This window comes from Armigeres subalbatus, chromosome 3 (assembly GCF_024139115.2).
Source record: "Armigeres subalbatus isolate Guangzhou_Male chromosome 3, GZ_Asu_2, whole genome shotgun sequence".
NCBI lineage: Eukaryota > Metazoa > Arthropoda > Insecta > Diptera > Culicidae > Armigeres > Armigeres subalbatus.
In genome coordinates this window covers 322077425-322095625 of record NC_085141.1, presented here as the reverse complement: position 1 = coordinate 322095625, position 18201 = coordinate 322077425, and the positions used below count along the sequence as shown (strand labels likewise).

General features: G+C 37.9%; 1 protein-coding gene across 3 annotated transcripts in view; it reads right to left on the bottom strand.

Annotated features, from left to right (window-relative positions):
* LOC134225470 (dnaJ homolog subfamily B member 6) overlaps positions 1 to 18201 on the bottom strand; it is a 431651-nt gene that overhangs the window by 296306 nt on the left and 117144 nt on the right. The window lies entirely within an intron of this gene.

Genomic DNA, 18201 nt, shown 5'->3' with positions numbered 1-18201 from the left:
GGATCAAGGTTTCATTTCAGATAGCTAGGAAGGGTGACTGCCGCGTTTTGCCGGGATCCTTTGACGATCGCAAACGTCTTCTCCAGTATTTAACTGAGAAGCGCCATAAATTCTTCACATACGACGACAAAACTGAGCGATTGGTCAGAGTCGCCTTGAAGGCTCTGCCCAGTGATGACAAATCGCTGGATGAGATTAAAATCGAAATTACTGAATTACTTGGATTTTCACCAGTCCAAGTAATTAAGATGAAAAAGAAATCCCACTCTGGTACTTCCCAAAGGGCATTTCTCAAGAATTTTATTTAGTTCATTTTAACAAAAGTGAACTAAATAATATGAAAAGTTTGAAAAGGCCTGTATTATGTCCCATGTCCGTGTTACATGGGAACATTTCCGCAGGCCTGGGGAAATTTCCAAAATCCCACTCAGTGCCGTAAGTGCCAAAAGTGGGGTCACGGAACCAAACATTGCCACATGGATGCTAAATGCATGATTTGTGGTGGAACCTCTCACGCCAAGGACGCTTGTCCTGTGAGAGAAGATTCAATAAATTTAAGTGTGCAAATTGTGGGGTAATCATAAATCCAATTTCTGGGAATGCCCTTCACGCAAAAGTTTTGAATTCCCGTGCAAAATTGATGACGGAAATTCCAATCGGATCCCAGATTCGACGGGTAGAAATTTTTCAAACGCTCAAATTTCGAAACCAGTTACCGGTCGAGCAATTCATACCCACCACAATTCACAAACAAATTTTGCCGCTCGTCAACGGGTAGCAAGCACTTCAGTAAATTCCAATTTTCGAATGTACCTACGTATGCAAACATCGCTGCTGGTAGACAAAATTTCTCTTCTCAAAATGAGGTTTATACCCATGTCCCAACGGGAAATAATGGTCATGTTGTTGATTCAGGTAGCATGACTGCTTCCGATTTTGATTTTTTAACTGAACAATTGCATCACATGATTGATGCAATGTTCAAAGCAAATACCATTCCAGAAGCTGTTCAGGTTGGTATAAAGTACACACAAAAATTGTTATCGGACTCCGTTTCAATGGATCCAAATAATTGTGTGAAAGTTCTAAATTGGAATGCCCGCTCTCTAAAGGGTAAGGAAGATGAATTATTCAACTTCCTAACAGTTCATAATGTGCATATTGCCATTATAACAGAAACCTATTTAAAACCAGGACTCTCCATTAAAAGAGATCCAAATTATTTTATCTACAGAAATGATCGTCTTGACAGCGCCTGTGGTGGGGTCGCCATTGTCATCAATAGACGTATCAAACATAAATTATTTTCTTCATTCAAAACCAAAGTTTTTGAAACCTTGGGAGTTTCTGTTGAAACAAATTTTGGAAAATTTTCCTTCATTGCAGCTTACTTGCCTTTTCAATGCAATGGGCAGCAAAAGAATTTGTTGAAAGCTGATCTTCAAATTCTGACTCGCAACAAATCTAAATTCTTCGTAATTGGTGACTTCAATGCCAAACACCGTTCATGGAATAATGCTCAAAGCAATTCCAATGGTAAAATTTTATTTGAAGATTGTTCTGCGGGATATTATACTATTCAATATCCCAATGGACCAACTTGTTTTTCTTCCAGTCGAAATCCTTCTACAATTGATTTAGTTTAACGGATTCAAGTCAGCTGTGTGGCCAATTGGTAACTCATGCTGACTTTGACTCTGATCACCTTCCTGTGACATTTGAAATCTCACAAGAAGCCATTTATAATCCAATCAGCTCTACTTTTAATTATCATAGAGCTGATTGGGATTCTCTCAAACGTATATCGATAGGAATTTTGATGTTGATATTCCTCTCGATACCAAAAGTGATATTGATAATGCTCTCGTATCTTTGACAAATTTAATTGTCGAAGCCAGAGGCATTGCAATTCCTAAATGTGAAATTAAATTCAACTCCATTATTATTGACGACGATCTTCAGCTACTGATCCGTCTTAAAAATGTGAGGCGAAGGCAATACCAAAGAACTCGCGATCCTACTTTAAAAGTTATTTGGCGAGATTTGCAAAATAAAATTAAAAAACGTTTCGCTATTCTGAGAAATACCAACTTTGAGAATAATGTCTCGAAGTTGGATCCCAGTTCGAAACCCTTTTGGAAATTAACGAAAATTCTTAAAAAACCTCAAAAGCCAATTCCAGCGCTTAAAGAGGAAATAAAATTTTATTAACAAATGGCGAAAAGGCTCAAAAACTTGCTCAGCAGTTCGAGAGTGCCCATAATTTTAGTCTAGGTCTCACTAGTCCAATTGAGGATCAGGTTACACGAAGCTTCGAAGACATTCTCAACCAAGATAATGTTTTGACCCTTCGTTGGGAACTAATTTGGATGAAGTGAGATCTATTACTAGAAAATTTAAAAATATGAAAGCCCTGGGTGATGATGGTATTTTCTACATACTTATCAAAAACTTCCTGAGAGCTCTTTATCCTTTTTGGTTAATTTATTTAACAAATGTTTTCAATTGGCATACTTCCCAGATAAATGGAAAAACGCCAAAGTTGTTCCAATTTTGAAGCCGGACAAAAATCCAGCTGAGGCTTCTAGTTATCGCCCAATCAGTTTGCTTTCTTCAATAAGCAAACTGTTTGAAAAGATTATTTTAAATAGAATGATGGTTCATATTAATGACAATTCTATTTTTGCTGATGAGCAATTTGGTTTTCGCCATGGGCATTCAACCACTCATCAGTTATTAAGAGTTACGAACTTAATTCGGCTCAACAAATCTGAAGGATATTCGACTGGAGTTGCTCTTCTTGATATAGAGAAAGCATTTGATAGTGTTTGGCATGAAGGTTTGATTGTAAAATTGATGAATTTTAATTTTCCTCTGTACATTATTAAACTGATCCAAAATTATTTATCAGATCGCTCACTGCAGGTAAACTATCAGAATTCTAAATCTGATAGATTACCTGTTAGAACTGGTGTTCCCCAAGGCAGCATACTGGGGCCCATATTGTATAACATTTTTACTTCTGACTTACCTGATTTACCACCAGGGTGTCAAAAATCTTTGTTTGCAGATGACACAGGTCTCTCAGCCAAAGGGCGAAGCCTTCGTGTCATTTGTAGTAGATTGCAAAAAGTTTGGATATTTTCTCCACTTACTTGCAAAAATGGAAAATTTCCCCGAATGCTTCCAAAACTCAGCTTATAATTTTCCCACATAAGCCGAGAGCTTCTTATTTGAAACCTTCTAGCAGACATATTGTCACTATGAATGGGGTTCCAATTAATTGGTCTAGCGAAGCTAAATATTTAGGACTTCTGCTAGATCAAAAATTAACTTTTAAAAATCACATTGAAGGCCTTCAAGCCAAATGTAACAAATATATTAAGTGTCTATATCCACTTATAAACAGAAAATCAAAACTTTGTCTTAAGAACAAACTTTTGATTTACAAACAAATTCTTAGACCAGCCATATTGTATGCTGTGCCAATATGGACTAGTTGCTGCAATACCAGAAAGAAGGCACTTCAGAGGATTCAAAATAAAATTTTGAAAATGATTCTGAAGTTACCTCCGTGGTATAGTACCAATGAACTTCATAGAATTTCTAATATTGAGACATTGCAACAAATGTCCAACAAAATAATTTCCAATTTTAGACAAAAATCGTTGCAATCTTCTATTGCAACGATTAGCTCCTTGTACCCTTAGTATAAATTAGGTTAAGTTTAGTTTAAGTAGAAAACATTGTAATTCCTACATGGTTTAATTCAACCAGAGGAAATATCGTAACTGCCAGAGGCAATTGAAATGTATTAATAATATCTAAAAGCGTAACATAGCAAATAAGGATGATAGTGTTAAGAAAACACGGAACACCTAGTCTAAGAGATAAATGCATGTATTAGATAATTAGCAAATAAAATTAGTTAAAAAAAAAAAAAAAAAAAAAAAGTTGTTTTTTGAAACATTCTTCTTCTTCTTCTTATGGGCATTACTCCCCACAATGGGACAGAGCCGCCTCGCAGCTTAGTGTTCATTAAGCACTTCCACAGTTATTAACTGCGAGGTTTCTTAGCCAAGTTACCATTTTGCATTCGTAAATCATGAGGCTAACACGATGATACCTAATGCCCAGGGAAGTCGAGACAATTTCCAATCCGATAATTGCCTAGACCGGCACCAGGAATCGAACCCAGCCACCCTCAGCATGGTCTTGCTTTGTAGCCGCGCGTCTAACCGCACGGCTAAGGAGGGCCCCTTTTTGAAACATTCGTTTCTTTAATTTTCACCGTTGTATGTGAAATACGGATAACTCTTTAAGCCACAGGAGCAAATTGTATGCCATACCAAAACGTTTTCCCCACTTTATTCGGTCCGGATATATCACACGTCATCAGGCACATCTGTCCTCTTTCCAGCGTTGAAAAATTGTGGCCCTGGAGGTGTACTGGTATTCAATTTTACGTATGTCGTTTATCAAAATGCACTGTAACATTTGTGCAGAATTAATCAGCGAGTTGATAAACTGATCCGACCCATCGTTCGGAATTTCTAAGATTTTTTCGAATTTTTCAGGTGTGTTGTGTGTGTGTTAATGAACGGTCCTTATCCAGTAAATTTGATATATACCATTTGTTTTCGTGATTAAGTGGGTTGTGGGGTATTTCGTGATTGTAGGGGTATGTGGCGGGACCATCATTATCATCATTAATAATGGAGAAATGACAAAACAAGTTAAAAAATATTTTTTTTGGGATGTGCTAGATCATCCAAAACGGCCTTGAGTTCATAACTTGCAATCTACAGCTACGACACAAGCTGTTTTCGTCGCTCCAAGCTTGGATATGTATTCAACCTGTATTCAACCATGTCCATAACATATCCCTGAAGATCAAGAGACATGGTCAGATGGTTGTGGGATATCCTGGGTCATCCAAACCGCCCTTGAGTTCAGAACTACAGCTACGACACAAGATTTTTTATCGCTCCAAGCTTGGATATGTATTCGAACATGCCCAAAACATATTCCAGAAGATGAAGCAATATGGTAAGCTCGTTTCGGGATATCCTGGGTAACCCAAATCGTCGTTGAGTCCAGAACTTGCGATCTACAACCACAGCAGTAGATCTCCCTGGTAACCGTAAGCATTTAAAAAGCCGTATATTGTGACTATAGCGTTGTCAGAGTGCAAACATGCTTCATATTGGCTCTATAATAGCTTAAATATGTGCCGAAAAAGCGAAATATAGTGCTAATGGTTACTTGGTTTTCCGTCACTCAAAGCTCCAATATATTTAAATGTAATAGTCACATGCATATAGCAACTTCGAGAAAATATTGCTAAGCAGTCTTGATTGAAAGTATAGGTTGGATGAGCCAGAATATCCCTAACTATCTTATGATATCTGAAGATTATCAGAAAAAGCAATGGATATAGTTGAATACGTGTCAATAGTTTGAGTAGTAAAAAAAACACTGCTACAACTGTTGATTGCTCAAGGATACTTTGGATAATTGAGAACATCTAAACTATCTGGCCGATGTATGGTTTTTTTTCCTGGAGATATAATGGGTGTGGTTGATCACGTATTGAATTGATGTGTAACGAAAAAATCTGAAGGGTTATGTACAAGACACGACCGCCCAACGTAAACTACGTAGAACAGTTTGGTGCATTGAGGAATGTAGTCATATTTTAAGATAATTCATTCGATTACTTATGTCACTGGTTTAGAACAAAATTATCATAACTTAAAATATAAAAAAATGTTGGATACCGTAGTCAGGGGTGACGTCCGAGCCCTCACCGATAGTCTGGAGGTCGGATAACAAAATCGTTCAAAAAAGTCACTTATAATTCAGTTTTATTGTTCTCAGATACATTAAATCTATTCTACAAGCATTCTATGTAGTTGAAACAATGACCCATTCTCACCCCCATTTGACCCGTTGTCTAACCGACGACGGTACGATAACTTAAAATTTTAACTTTAAAACCCCGAGTGGTAATAATGCTTTTCGCAATTCCAACTGATGCATTCGACTTAGAGTAAAATTAGTAGGGATTCAGTTTCATTCCAAATTTTCGACCACTATTCTAGTTTATTTTTAATAATATATAGGTGGAAATAGTGGAGTATGATTATTAAATAATACTATTCTGAAATAAAAATAACTCACTAGCGTTACATGGTTATGATATCACAAGCAGCACACGTTGAGCCAATCTTGTTGCAGTAACCATATTGTGAGAGAATTCGGGCATATATAAGTTACTGTGATCGATGTGCAATATGTTTGTTGCTGGGGGTGTATACTGGTGAGTGCGTGTACAACGATTTAGCGATTTTACGACAGATGCGAGACGATACGCATCGGCCCTGGACCTTGCAAAAAATCTCTGCTCTGGCTACGGACAAACAGGTGCCTCTGTCCAATGGTAGTCGGGGCATCGAGTCATCACTGGTGGAAGAATACGAGCCTTGGACCTTTGGCAAAATTTCCGCCTTCTGTTATTTGGAGTGACGAGGAATAGTTGGCAGAAAAGGGATAAGTAGTCGTATTGTTGAGTCCGACAAAGAAGCGCGATTCGATAAAACCCGGTTGCGCCAACTAGAAATCAACAAATACTAGCCATGTACCGTTTTGACTCAAATTCCGAACATGACTCATATTCATTCCGAACTTAAGCTTTTAAATGCCCATTTTAACTTTATTCGTGTAATTTTCTCCACAGGAGTTTGAATCCGTTTGTTATCTTGATCCTCAGTGCGGAAAATCAATGACAGTTTTAGTTTTAGGGCGCTAAAACGCCATAACATATTCGTGCAACCATATTATTAATATGATTGCAAGAATTTTAGATCCGGGAGCTAGAAAGTAATAGTTCTATTGCAGTGGCGTAGCCAGAAAATTGGTCTTGGGGGGGGGGGGTGGTTTCTGGACATTTTTTTTATTCGAGAATGTTCGAAAAAAAAATTTCTTCTAGAAATTTTTCCTCTGGGGGGGGGGGTTTATGTCCAAAACCACCCCCGTGGCTACACTGTTCTATTGTAACCTATAGCCCGTTTCAATAAAGTATGCGTTCCGAAGCTATAGCCGTATACAATAAGCTCCGCATGATTGTACCCACAGAGTATCTGAAGTGCATTCAAACTTCCTGAATTAAAATTGAATTCTTTTGTTTTTGGCGCATATTTAATAATAAAAATATAATTAACAATTTGCAGTTTATCATAAAATGGCTTACCATTTTCCTAAGTTATCTTTGAATCGAACATGTTTGTTCATCTGCATTGCGATTATCGCATTATTACATTGCATTGCCGTTGCTAACAATCGATCATCCTATCCTTGCACAAACATGCGCTTGTATGTATATCGCCGACTGCGGTCACTGCTCTGGCCTAGAGTCCTACAAGAAGAGTAACGTCATGTGCCACGTTTGACAGGTCTCCTGCTCGTTTGGAACGCGCATTTGTATGGAACTGACAGACGATTCTGTTCCAATTCTGACACTTGACGACACTGTTATTATAGTCACTGTAGGGGAACTGGGGGTAGGACGCCCACGTTAAGGAAAATGCCATTTTTATCAATGAAAACCACCATTTCAGCCAGTTTTCATCAGCGCATACTGAAGAACAGCATATCTGCGACTGACTACCGATAACAGATATCTAATTGTCCATTTTATTGCACAGAAATTTGATTTTTAAAAAGCACCCGAAAAAAAATGCGGGGTGAGATGCGCCAGTGGATGGGTTAAAACGCGCATGTGCTTATCGTACTGATTTTCATTTTAATTGCCTACATTAAGGCAATTAACCGAATGTTTCAGCTGTTTCGGTCATACGAAATGAGCATGGGCGTAATGCCCCACACCGACCTCAGAAGTTTGAAGGCCCATAAAATCGTTTTAAAACCATTTTTGACGACGATTTCGTGTGAAACATAAAGAACACGAGTAAGCAGCATGGCTGATGGCTCAAGAAATAATTTATCAATGTATAACAGCGACAGAAAGACCAAATTCCACCGAGCTAGAATTGCATCAAAACACGCAAAAATCGTTTTCGAGTTTTCATGTATAACTAGAGAAAAATCATGAAATATATGTATCCAATGGCAATATTTTTCATTGCTTTATCGTATAGACTATTGAAAATAATCAAAATGGGGATATTTAACCTTATTCAGGGGTGGCGCGTTTTAACCCCTATGGGCGTGCTACCCCCACTTCCCCTACTCTGGCCCTACTTTTTGTGGCAAACTGGTGCGAAGCACCGCACAAAAAGAAGAGCCCAAAAACCAACGGCCGAATGAGACTCACGTTGCGAACGGGAAAAAGAGGTGCTGCCAAAATGGTCCAATACCCTACTTTAACGTTGATAATCAGATGTTTCAATATAACTGGAAAATTGGTGGAGAGCTTTTGAGTCGATTGATATATAAATCTCAAAAATCCATCGAAAGATGAATGCGCTATTAACGTTCAAAATCTTACATGATTTCGTGACGGTCTCGGATTTGAAAATTTTCATTTGTCACCCTGTATCCGAGTCTTCCCCTTAGACGTAGTTTACGTCAAAAGCTACTGTCAACTGTTGATCGCAACTCAAGAACTCAAGGACAGTTTGGATTACTCAGACTATCCCAGAACAACCTAGCGGTATTTTTTACTTTCCAATAGATGTGATGAACAGGTTCGTTCATATTTCGAGATATGTGTGACAAGAAAGGCTACTTTGAAAGCTAATGATCGTAGGTTCTGTGGTAAAAGACAATTTTGATGACCTAGAAAATTCCAAAACTGTCTTCCGGTGTCTGATGACCTCCCAGGATACTAATACTCATATGTAATACTCATGGTTAAATGCATATAGAAAGTTTATGTGACGGAAAAAGCTTTTTAGTAGCAATAAATATGAAGTCCCGATCTCAAGATTAGCTTTGGTGGTCAGCAGTATATCCGAACAATCAGCAGGTATATATAAGAACTATAACTTCTGTAGTTTTAGGCTATCGACTTTCGTCATACTTTTTACTCTATGCAAAACGATACTGCAAGCTGGAAACACATGTTTGGAGGACAAGAATATTTCATAAACATGTTTGGAGGCATGTGTTTTCTGCCCTCAGTATCGTTTTCCATCAAGTTTTATAACTTCCAGGAGATGTAATGGAAATAGTTCATCACGTATCGAAACTTTGAGAAGCGAAAAACGCTACAACCACAACTGTTGATCACAAGTCCCGAACTTAAGAAAAGTTTGGAAAATCAAAAATATTTAAAAGCTTTCTTACAATGTCTTTTGGTCTTAAAGGAGGTGTAATGCGCATTGTTGGATACATAACGAAACTTTGAGCGACGGAAGCAGCCTTCAAAGCAGCTGTAATCCTGAAAAGTTTAGTAGATGTAGAATAATATAGAAAATATTAAAACTTTCTTACGATGTATAATGACCTTACAGGAGCTGTAATCCATGAACATAATACAATTAGATACTTTGAGTGATGAAATATCTACTTTCACAGGTGTAGATTTCAAGTTTCGATATCATGGACAGTTGGATTATTCAAAATAGCTCAAAACTGTCTTACGATATCCGTTGGCCTCCCAGCATATGTAATGAATACAATTGAATGCATATTGAAGCTTTGAGTACCAAAAATAGCTTCTAACTAGCTGTAGATCTCAAGTCCCGAACTCAATGACAGTTTGGATGACCCAGAATATCTCAAAACTGTCTTACGGTGTTCTCCCAGGAGGTGTAATAGGTATAATTGAACTCAAGTCCCGAACTCAAGAATAGTTTGGATAACCCAGAACATCCCAGAACTACCTTGAGGTATTTTTCTCATGTTCCATAAGATGTAACGAACATGGTTGAATACTCAAATAAACTTTGAGTTACAAAAAAAAACTTTTTTGCAGCTGTAGATTTTATGTCCTGAACTCAAGGATAGCTTGGATGGCCTACGACGTCCAACAATCATTGAACATAGTTTATTGTATATCACGGTAACTCTACGGATACGTTTGAATATAAATCTTATTTTGAAACAGTACAATCCGCTGCCAATATACCAATTAGTTTCTTGCTCATAACTTCACCGTGTTCATGACGTTCTAGGTTGACGTAACGTTGTCTGATATTTTTCCCTGATAGGGAATTTAATTTCAAGCAATTTTGCTGAATACAGTGTTCACTTTTATTCATCGTGCGATTTTCTACATCCATTCAAGCATGATTTTTGAAAACGTCGTGAGAGACTCTCTTTCATTACACTCTCTTTTGCTAATATCTAGGCTAGTTTTGCATTTGTTGCAATATTTTCACCTCAGCACGCTAGACAAAACTATTTTCTTTAAGTCTGTACTGAAAAATCCAATGTAAATGTTAGTATGGCTGTGTAATAATCGAAACAGAAAGTAAACAAAGAGAGCCTCTCTTTTGGACTTACGACGTTTTCAAAAATCAGGCGAGCATTTTTCTGTTGGGGTCATATATGAAACCGTGGGCATGAAAGGGTTAAAAATGATTCTGTGGTCTCCGGTAAGAATCTGTACTGTGGTTAATTCAGAATTAATATAATTCCGATGCAAATTTAACTTATTAAGTTTCTCATTTATAAATTATAGTTCACTGAAACTCCTATATTTCGTATAAAACCCCATGATTTTATTTATTCGGAGCTCCATTTTTTTTCTCTGCATCTTACGTCGGGTTAAAATCTCAAAAAATATATTTAAATCGTCCATTGATGTTCATAATATATGCGACTTCTGGAAACAGTCTATTATCGAAATGATACTTTTTTAAAGATTTATAAGCTTTATGAGTCGAAATAATTTGATGTCTAGCTATTTTGTCTATGATTTTCTATCATAGAAAAGGCATTTTCAATCATAAAAAGGCATTTTCACATACAAAGGTTGTAGGAAAATTATCGAAGTCATACAACACATTGTTTCCCGCAAATGGTGTAGAATTTCCTGCAAAATTGTTATTAAAATTAAAAAATCATTCTTTGTATCAAGTTGTAACTTACTACCTAGCTATTAACTTCACGTAAAAGTCAATTTTTATCACTTTTTCTACAACAAGTGTTACTGATAAAATTGAATCACTCGTGCACAATAACTACGCACCGCAGCGATATGATCTCTAGGACACAATACAGCATTTATTTTTTAGATTTTCATACGCATGCCTTAAAAGTGGCGGTTGAAATTAGAAGAGATTTTGTGGTATACTTGAAGCTAGTTAGCTACTTCCAGTTTTTCATACCATGAAGCTAATACGATGTAAATATGGAGATGTTGTAAGTAAAAATATGGTTTAATTGTATCGTCTTATAAGTTTTCGCTTGTTTTTCATCGCTTTTGTTTCTTTTTCTTTTTCTCGTTCCAGAGAGCGAGTAATGGCGCTTAAACCTAGGCCTATATGTACACTGATGTACATAAGTATTCGTCATGTTTTCATAGTAATCTATCTGATTTTATGCGATACTTTTGCCCATCAGTGTATAAGCCAGGGCACTAGACTAAAAACTGTGTCCCATCCAAAGACCCCGAGGACCCAAGGAGTGTACATTAATTTTCTTAGCAAAGTCACTCCCAACGATTCGTCAATTATCTTTCCCCTGCATGTGAAACGGTTGGTACAGCTGTCCCCGTTTCTTCCTTTTGTGGATTCAAAACGCTTCGTTGATCAGCCTCGGATCTTTGCTAACGGCTGACAACAACGTTAGTCGTGAAATACGAAGGCGCATCATCTGTGGAAGTCGGGCCTACTACGGGCTCCAGAAGAAACTGCGGTCGAAAAAGATTCGCCACCGCACCAAATGTGCCATGTACAAGACGTTAATAAGACCGGTAGTCCTCTACGGACATGAAACATGGACAATGCTCGAGGAGGACTTGCAAGCACTCGGAGTATTCGAGAGACGGGTGCTTAGGACCATCTTTGGCGGTGTACAAGAAGACGGTGTGTGGCGGCGAAGAATGAACCATGAGCTCGCCCAGCTCTACGGCGAACCCAGTATCCAGAAGGTAGCTAAAGCCGGAAGGGTACGATGGGCAGGGCATGTTGCAAGAATGCCGGACAGCAACCCTGCAAAGATGGTGTTCGCTTCCGATCCGGCAGGTACGAGACGACGTGGAGCGCAGCGAGCGAGATGGAGCAGACCAGGTGCAGAACGACTTGGCGAGCGTGGGGCGTATTCGAGGATGGAGAGATGCGGCCTCGAACCGTGTATTGTGGCGTCAAATTGTTGATTCAGTGTTATCTGTATAGATGTAGACTAAATAAATGAATGGATTCAAAACGCTTCGTTGATCATGTTATTTATCACTAAATAATGTGATTACCGGGGAGTTATGAATTATCTCCCAAATTCAAGCCTGCACGGTGGGCCTGGCCGTTTTAATACTTGTGTCATATTTATGATATGCTGCAAATATTAATGCAGACAAGAAAACGCTCGGGAATACAACCGACATTTCCAGGATGCTTTTCAATACTGGCTGTGCATGTGCTAAGACAAGACAAGACAAGATAAGTGTTACTGATAAAATTATTCCAAATCTTATTCATCCAGTTCTTACGTGCGTGCAAATTTTGAAGGAAAGCATCGTGCTTTAGTTTTTCATGCAAAATCGCTACATTTTACTCATTTACCGAAAAATCAATCGAGGTGGAAATATAAGTAAACCTAAGGTGAGTCAGAAATCAAGTGTAAGGGTTGCGGATGAAATATCGACGTCATTTGTTACCTTAGATGGATTAAAGCAGGGTGATGCACTCTCGAACCTACTGTTCAATATAGCGCTCGAGGGAGCGATTAGGAGAGCTGGTGTACCGTGGACCCCCGGTAATATGACCGTTTTTAATCTGAACACTTTTTAATTTGAACCCCGTTGGTTTGAACATCGTTCAAATTAAAAATGGTTCAAACGTCATTTACCACGTGGAATCGAGAGAAGAAAAATGGAACATCGTGAAATGGAACGCAGAATCAAAACAAACCAGCAAAGAGAGTAGCCAGAAACCAGTTTTTCTGATGCTTATAGAGTAACCAGAAGTTCAAATTAAAAATGAACCCTGTTAATTTGAATGAGGTACCGTTCAAATTATCGGGGGTCCACGGTACAAAGAAGCGGTACCATTATCACAAAATCGCATAGGCTCCTGGGATTTGCGGACGATATCGATATTATCGGAATTGATCGCCGTGCCGTGGAAGAGGCTTTTGCGCCTTTTAAGAGGGAGACAGCGAGAATTGGACTCACGATCAATACCAGCAAAACGAAGTACATGGTCGCTGGTAATCAACGTGGGTTCATTAGTGGTGGTGTTAGCGAAATAGTGCTGGATGGTGAAAAATTTGAAGTGGTAGAAGAATTTGTGTATCTTGGAACATTAGTGACCGGCGATAATGATGTTACCCGCGAGGTGAAAAGGCGTATTGCAGCTGCAAATAGGGCTTATTACGGACTTCGTAACCAGCTTAAGTACCGTAGTCTGCAAACGAAAACAAAACTCGCGCTGTATACTACTCTGATTCTTCCGGTGGCTTTATATGGCCATGAGACATGGACGTTAAAGGAGGCTGATCGGAGAGCTCTCGGAGTGTTTGAGCGTAAGGTGCTGCGGACAATACTCGGCGGTAAACAGGAGAACGGTATCTAGCGGTGTCGCATGAATCACGAATTGTACCAGGTGTATAAAGGGCTGGATATTATTAAGCTTATACAACACGGCAGACTACGGTGGGCTGGTCAGGTTGTTCGTATGCCGGAAGAACGTCAAGCGAAGAAAATATTTAGTAGAGAACCCGGAAGAGGCCGCAGGCTACGTGGAAGGCCGCGTACACGATGGCTTTTTGCAGTTGAAGAGGACCTGAGGGCGCTCAATGTTCAGGGCGACTGGAAGCGATTGGCCTAGGATCGAGTCCAGTGGAGAAGGATACTCCATTCGGCGTAGGTTCATCGAAGAGCTGTAGCCCATCAAGTATCAAGTAAGTCAGGTGAGTCATTTGGATGATTCGAATCATGCAAGATGTTGCCTATATGAGTTGAGTACATGAGTTTTGAGATCTTGAGTTTCTCTTGACACTATTGTCAATATTTGGTCACTTTTCCTGCAAATGAAAGTCACTATTGTTTTTTCTTTTGCTCACGTTGGTCTCTAAAGTCACTATTTTGAACAGCATGGATTGGTAGTGATCCCTATGATAGCCCTGCAAATGGCATTACGAAATTTGGGGTAGCCACTAACAGGGGAAGACATTCAACAAGGGGTCGTTCAAAAATGACGTCCACAATTTGAGGGGGGGTAAGATTTTGTGACAGTGTGTACGCTCGGTATACAAGAAAGCGTGACAGAGGGGGGAGGGGGGGTTTAAAAATCTCAAAAAGCAGTGGACGTCATATTTGAATCACCCCCAAAAAGAGATTAATAATTTTCGAGAGATTTATAAGAAATGTAAAGAAATAGTCGCTTAAAGGACAAAACTAAAGTAAACAATATTTTATTAGTTCCATGTGACTAAAATTACAAATTGCAGTTTGGTGGTTAAACATATGAGCCCTGACAATATGTCCTGCGTCAAGGCCACCAATGGATACCTGGATCTCTACTGTACGACTGGTTCCGGGTTTCTGGATCAACTTACACTAAAATTGTTCACCTATGTTTCATCCATGTTACTTTCGTCGACCAGATTTTAACTTCAAACCAAATTTTACTTAAATTTTTGATCAATGTTAGACTTAATATTCATTCTTTAAATAAACTTTGCCTATGGAAGGTCCCAAGGCTGGACCTGAGGGTGACCATTTTAAGCCGCCTCCCCCTTCCAAGTGCCCCTGGCCTTGGTACTTTTGACGAGTGAAGAACTGATCTAAATATAAAAATTCACTTAAGGCCATTACAATTTTTATTAAAAATTATGTATATAAATATAAAAATTATGTTTATTAAAAATTATGTTATGAAATCCTCAAAAAATTCTGAAAATTGTATTGTTGCCCCCTCAAACTATTATTTTTGGGAATAAAATTCGAGGGGGGTGTTTTTAAATATTTGTATCGGCCTAAATGAAGACCATTTCCAACAGAGGAAATTCCGAAGAAATTTAAGAATTGAGAAGAGTTTTCATTGAAAGAAACAGATAAAAAATGTGTAGTGAAACGGCGCAAATTTTTAGTCTTGAGACCTGTGGCATATTTTTTTTTGTATAAAAGAATTTCTACTGGAGTTAACGTCCTGTAACAATATTTGGAAAAGAAAAATTTGCTGTGCAATTTGCAACAAAAAAATAAGAAAAACAGGTGGATTTTTTCAAAGATTTAAAAAAATGAGCTTTCTTCGATATGATTTCTGAATATCGGAAACAGGTTTAAATATAAATTTATCAATTAATTCCTGGAGATTTCGGAGCAGCTTCTAAGCTGAGTTCGTAAAGCTAATCCAGAAAATAAACTATCCAACAGCACTCTGAATTGTTTTTCCTTGGTGCTGACATATAGACCTCCGACAAAAGTACCTAGCATATCTGCACTAAATACAGTCACGATAATCTTTGTTCATCAATTATTTACTTACAATTTATGTTATATGTCATGGCATATATTTCTATGAATCAGGTACATACCTGTGGAAAAGAAAAAAGATAAATTAGAAAATGGAGAAATATAAATATTACCTTAACCTACGAAGACTATTCAATTTGTTGCTCCTTTTCTGGACGACATTTTTTTTGTGAATTCCATGAAAACCACGTTTAATTTTTTTTTAATTCTACTAACATTAAATCAAACAAACAACAACTTGCCAGTCGAAAGAAATGATTTTAAACGGCTTAGGGTCATTTGGCCGAACGCCACTTGGCCGAATGCCGTTTGGCCGAATAGTTGAAATACACTTCCTTATTAAGTGTGTAGAATGAGAAGTGAGATGTACGAAGTGAGAAGTAAAAAGTGTTAGTAGTGGGAAGCAAGAGAGAAGTAACAAATGAGAACTAAGTAGTATGAAGTTATTGGTAAGAAGTGAGATGTGATAGATGAGAAGTGACAAGTGAGATAGCGAGTAGCAAGCAATAAGAAGCATGATTATCTCTGAAAGAAATATAAACGTAGGTCGCATTCGAGGATGGAGAGATGTTTCATCGAACCGTGTATTGTGGCGTCAAATTGTTGATTCAAAGTTATCTGTTTAGATGTAAGCCAAAAAAAATGAAATGAAATAAACAAAGAAGAAGGTCGAAGAAGAAAAATAAAGAAAGAAGCAAGAATGAAGAAGGAAAAAAGGAAGAAAAACAGTTAGAAGAGATAAATGAAAAATGGAATAATGAAAAAGGAAGAAGGAAGAGGGAAGAAGGATGAAGGATAAAGGGAGAAGGAAGAAAGAAAGAAAGTTGAAGATGGAAGGAAGAAAGAACAAGAATTAAAGAAATAAGGAAGAAGGAAGCAGGAAAAAGGAAGAACGAATAAGAAAGAAGAAAGAAGGAAGAAGGAATAAGAAAGAAGAAAAAAGGAAAAAAGAAAAAAGAGGAAGGACGAAAAAAGAAGAGAGCAGGAAGAAGAAAAACAAACTAGCAAGAAGGAAAATAGAAGAAAGAAAAAAGCAAAAGGGAGGAGAAGGAATGATAAGGAAGAATGAAGAAGGGAGAAAAAAAGGAAGAAGGGAGAAGGAAGGAAGAATGAAGAAGGAGGAAGGAAGAAGGAAGAAAGAAGGAAAAAGGAACAAAGAACAAGAAAAAAAGGAAAGAGGAAAGAAGGACGAAGAGAGAAGGAAGGAAGAAAATAAGAAGAAGGATGAAGGAAGATAGAAGAAAAGAAAAGAAAGAAGGAAGAAAGAATAAGGAATAAAGAAGGAAGAAGAATTTAGAAAAAAGGAAAAATGAAGAATGACGAAGAAATAAGGAAGAGGGAAGAAGGAAGAATAAAAAATAAAGGATGGGAAAGTAAAAAGGAAGAAGGCAGAAGAAAGGAAGAAGAAAAAATGAATAAGAAGGAAGAAGTATGAAAGAGGAAGAAAGAAGCGAGGAGGAAGAAGGGAGAAGAAAGAAAAAGAAAGAAGGGAAAAGACAGAAGAAAGAAGAAAAATAGAAGAAGGAAGAATGAACAAGAAAGAAGGCAGAAAGCAGAAGGAAGAAAGCGGAGAAAAGAAGGAAAATAAAAGGGGGAAGAAGAAAGAAGGAACAAGAAAGAAGGAGGAAGAAAAAAAACTAAGGAAGATGGAAAAAGGAAGAAGTTCTCTGTTCTCAGTTTACTTTTTTCTTCCCTCTTTTCACTTCTCACTTCCTACTTCTCATGTCTCACTCTTCACTACTCGTTAATTATCAAGAACATATCAATATCTTGAGCTATTAGTTTGTTCTTGTTAATAGCAAAATTTAATATTTTTATGGTATTATGGTGCAAATTTTAATTATTTTCGCTTGTTATTTTTACTCTTATTTCAAACAAGTTCATATCACGTTTTGTTATCAATCACCCATATTCTTGTTTACGTACGAACGCGCTTTCGAACGAAAGTTGAAGCGCATTCTCGTTTACGCCAGCAAAATCAAATGGAGAAACGGTTCGAACGAATCGCATTCGTTCGAAAGTATCATTCGTCCGTAAACAAGAATATGGGTTAATATCACGGCTTCTACCCGGGATGGATAAATACAGATGAAAAAGTATTTTTGTAATAATTAGTTATAAATTAAGTTTTGCAAGCATTATCGAAAAATCCGATGGCTATTCTCTGACGTGTTTGCCCTCAAAGGTTAGCACCATGATGTATGATTGTTTTTAAAAGTGTGTCAAGCTGCTATTGAAATGCCACACCATTAGTTTTACGTTCTATAAAACATCTCACTCTAGCTGCACTGTACTGTGCCAGTAATTGTCATCCACCATAAACACTGTCTGAATCAGAGTCATGCGGCAGCAACGAACATTACAAAACCCATAAGCCACCCCATAATCATCAAAGCTAATAGTAGTCATGCCTTCCCTCTGTATCAGCCAGAACCTTCGCTTAGGAAAAGCACATGACAACCAATTTTAGCTTCAATTTACAACATTGTATTGTTGCACGGCCAAGCAGCCAGCTTTCAACACCGCAAGGGACCGCAAGAAAAAGAACCTTTACAACCATCGAACTGCAATTGGTTGAATGAAGCCTGTCTAAGTAT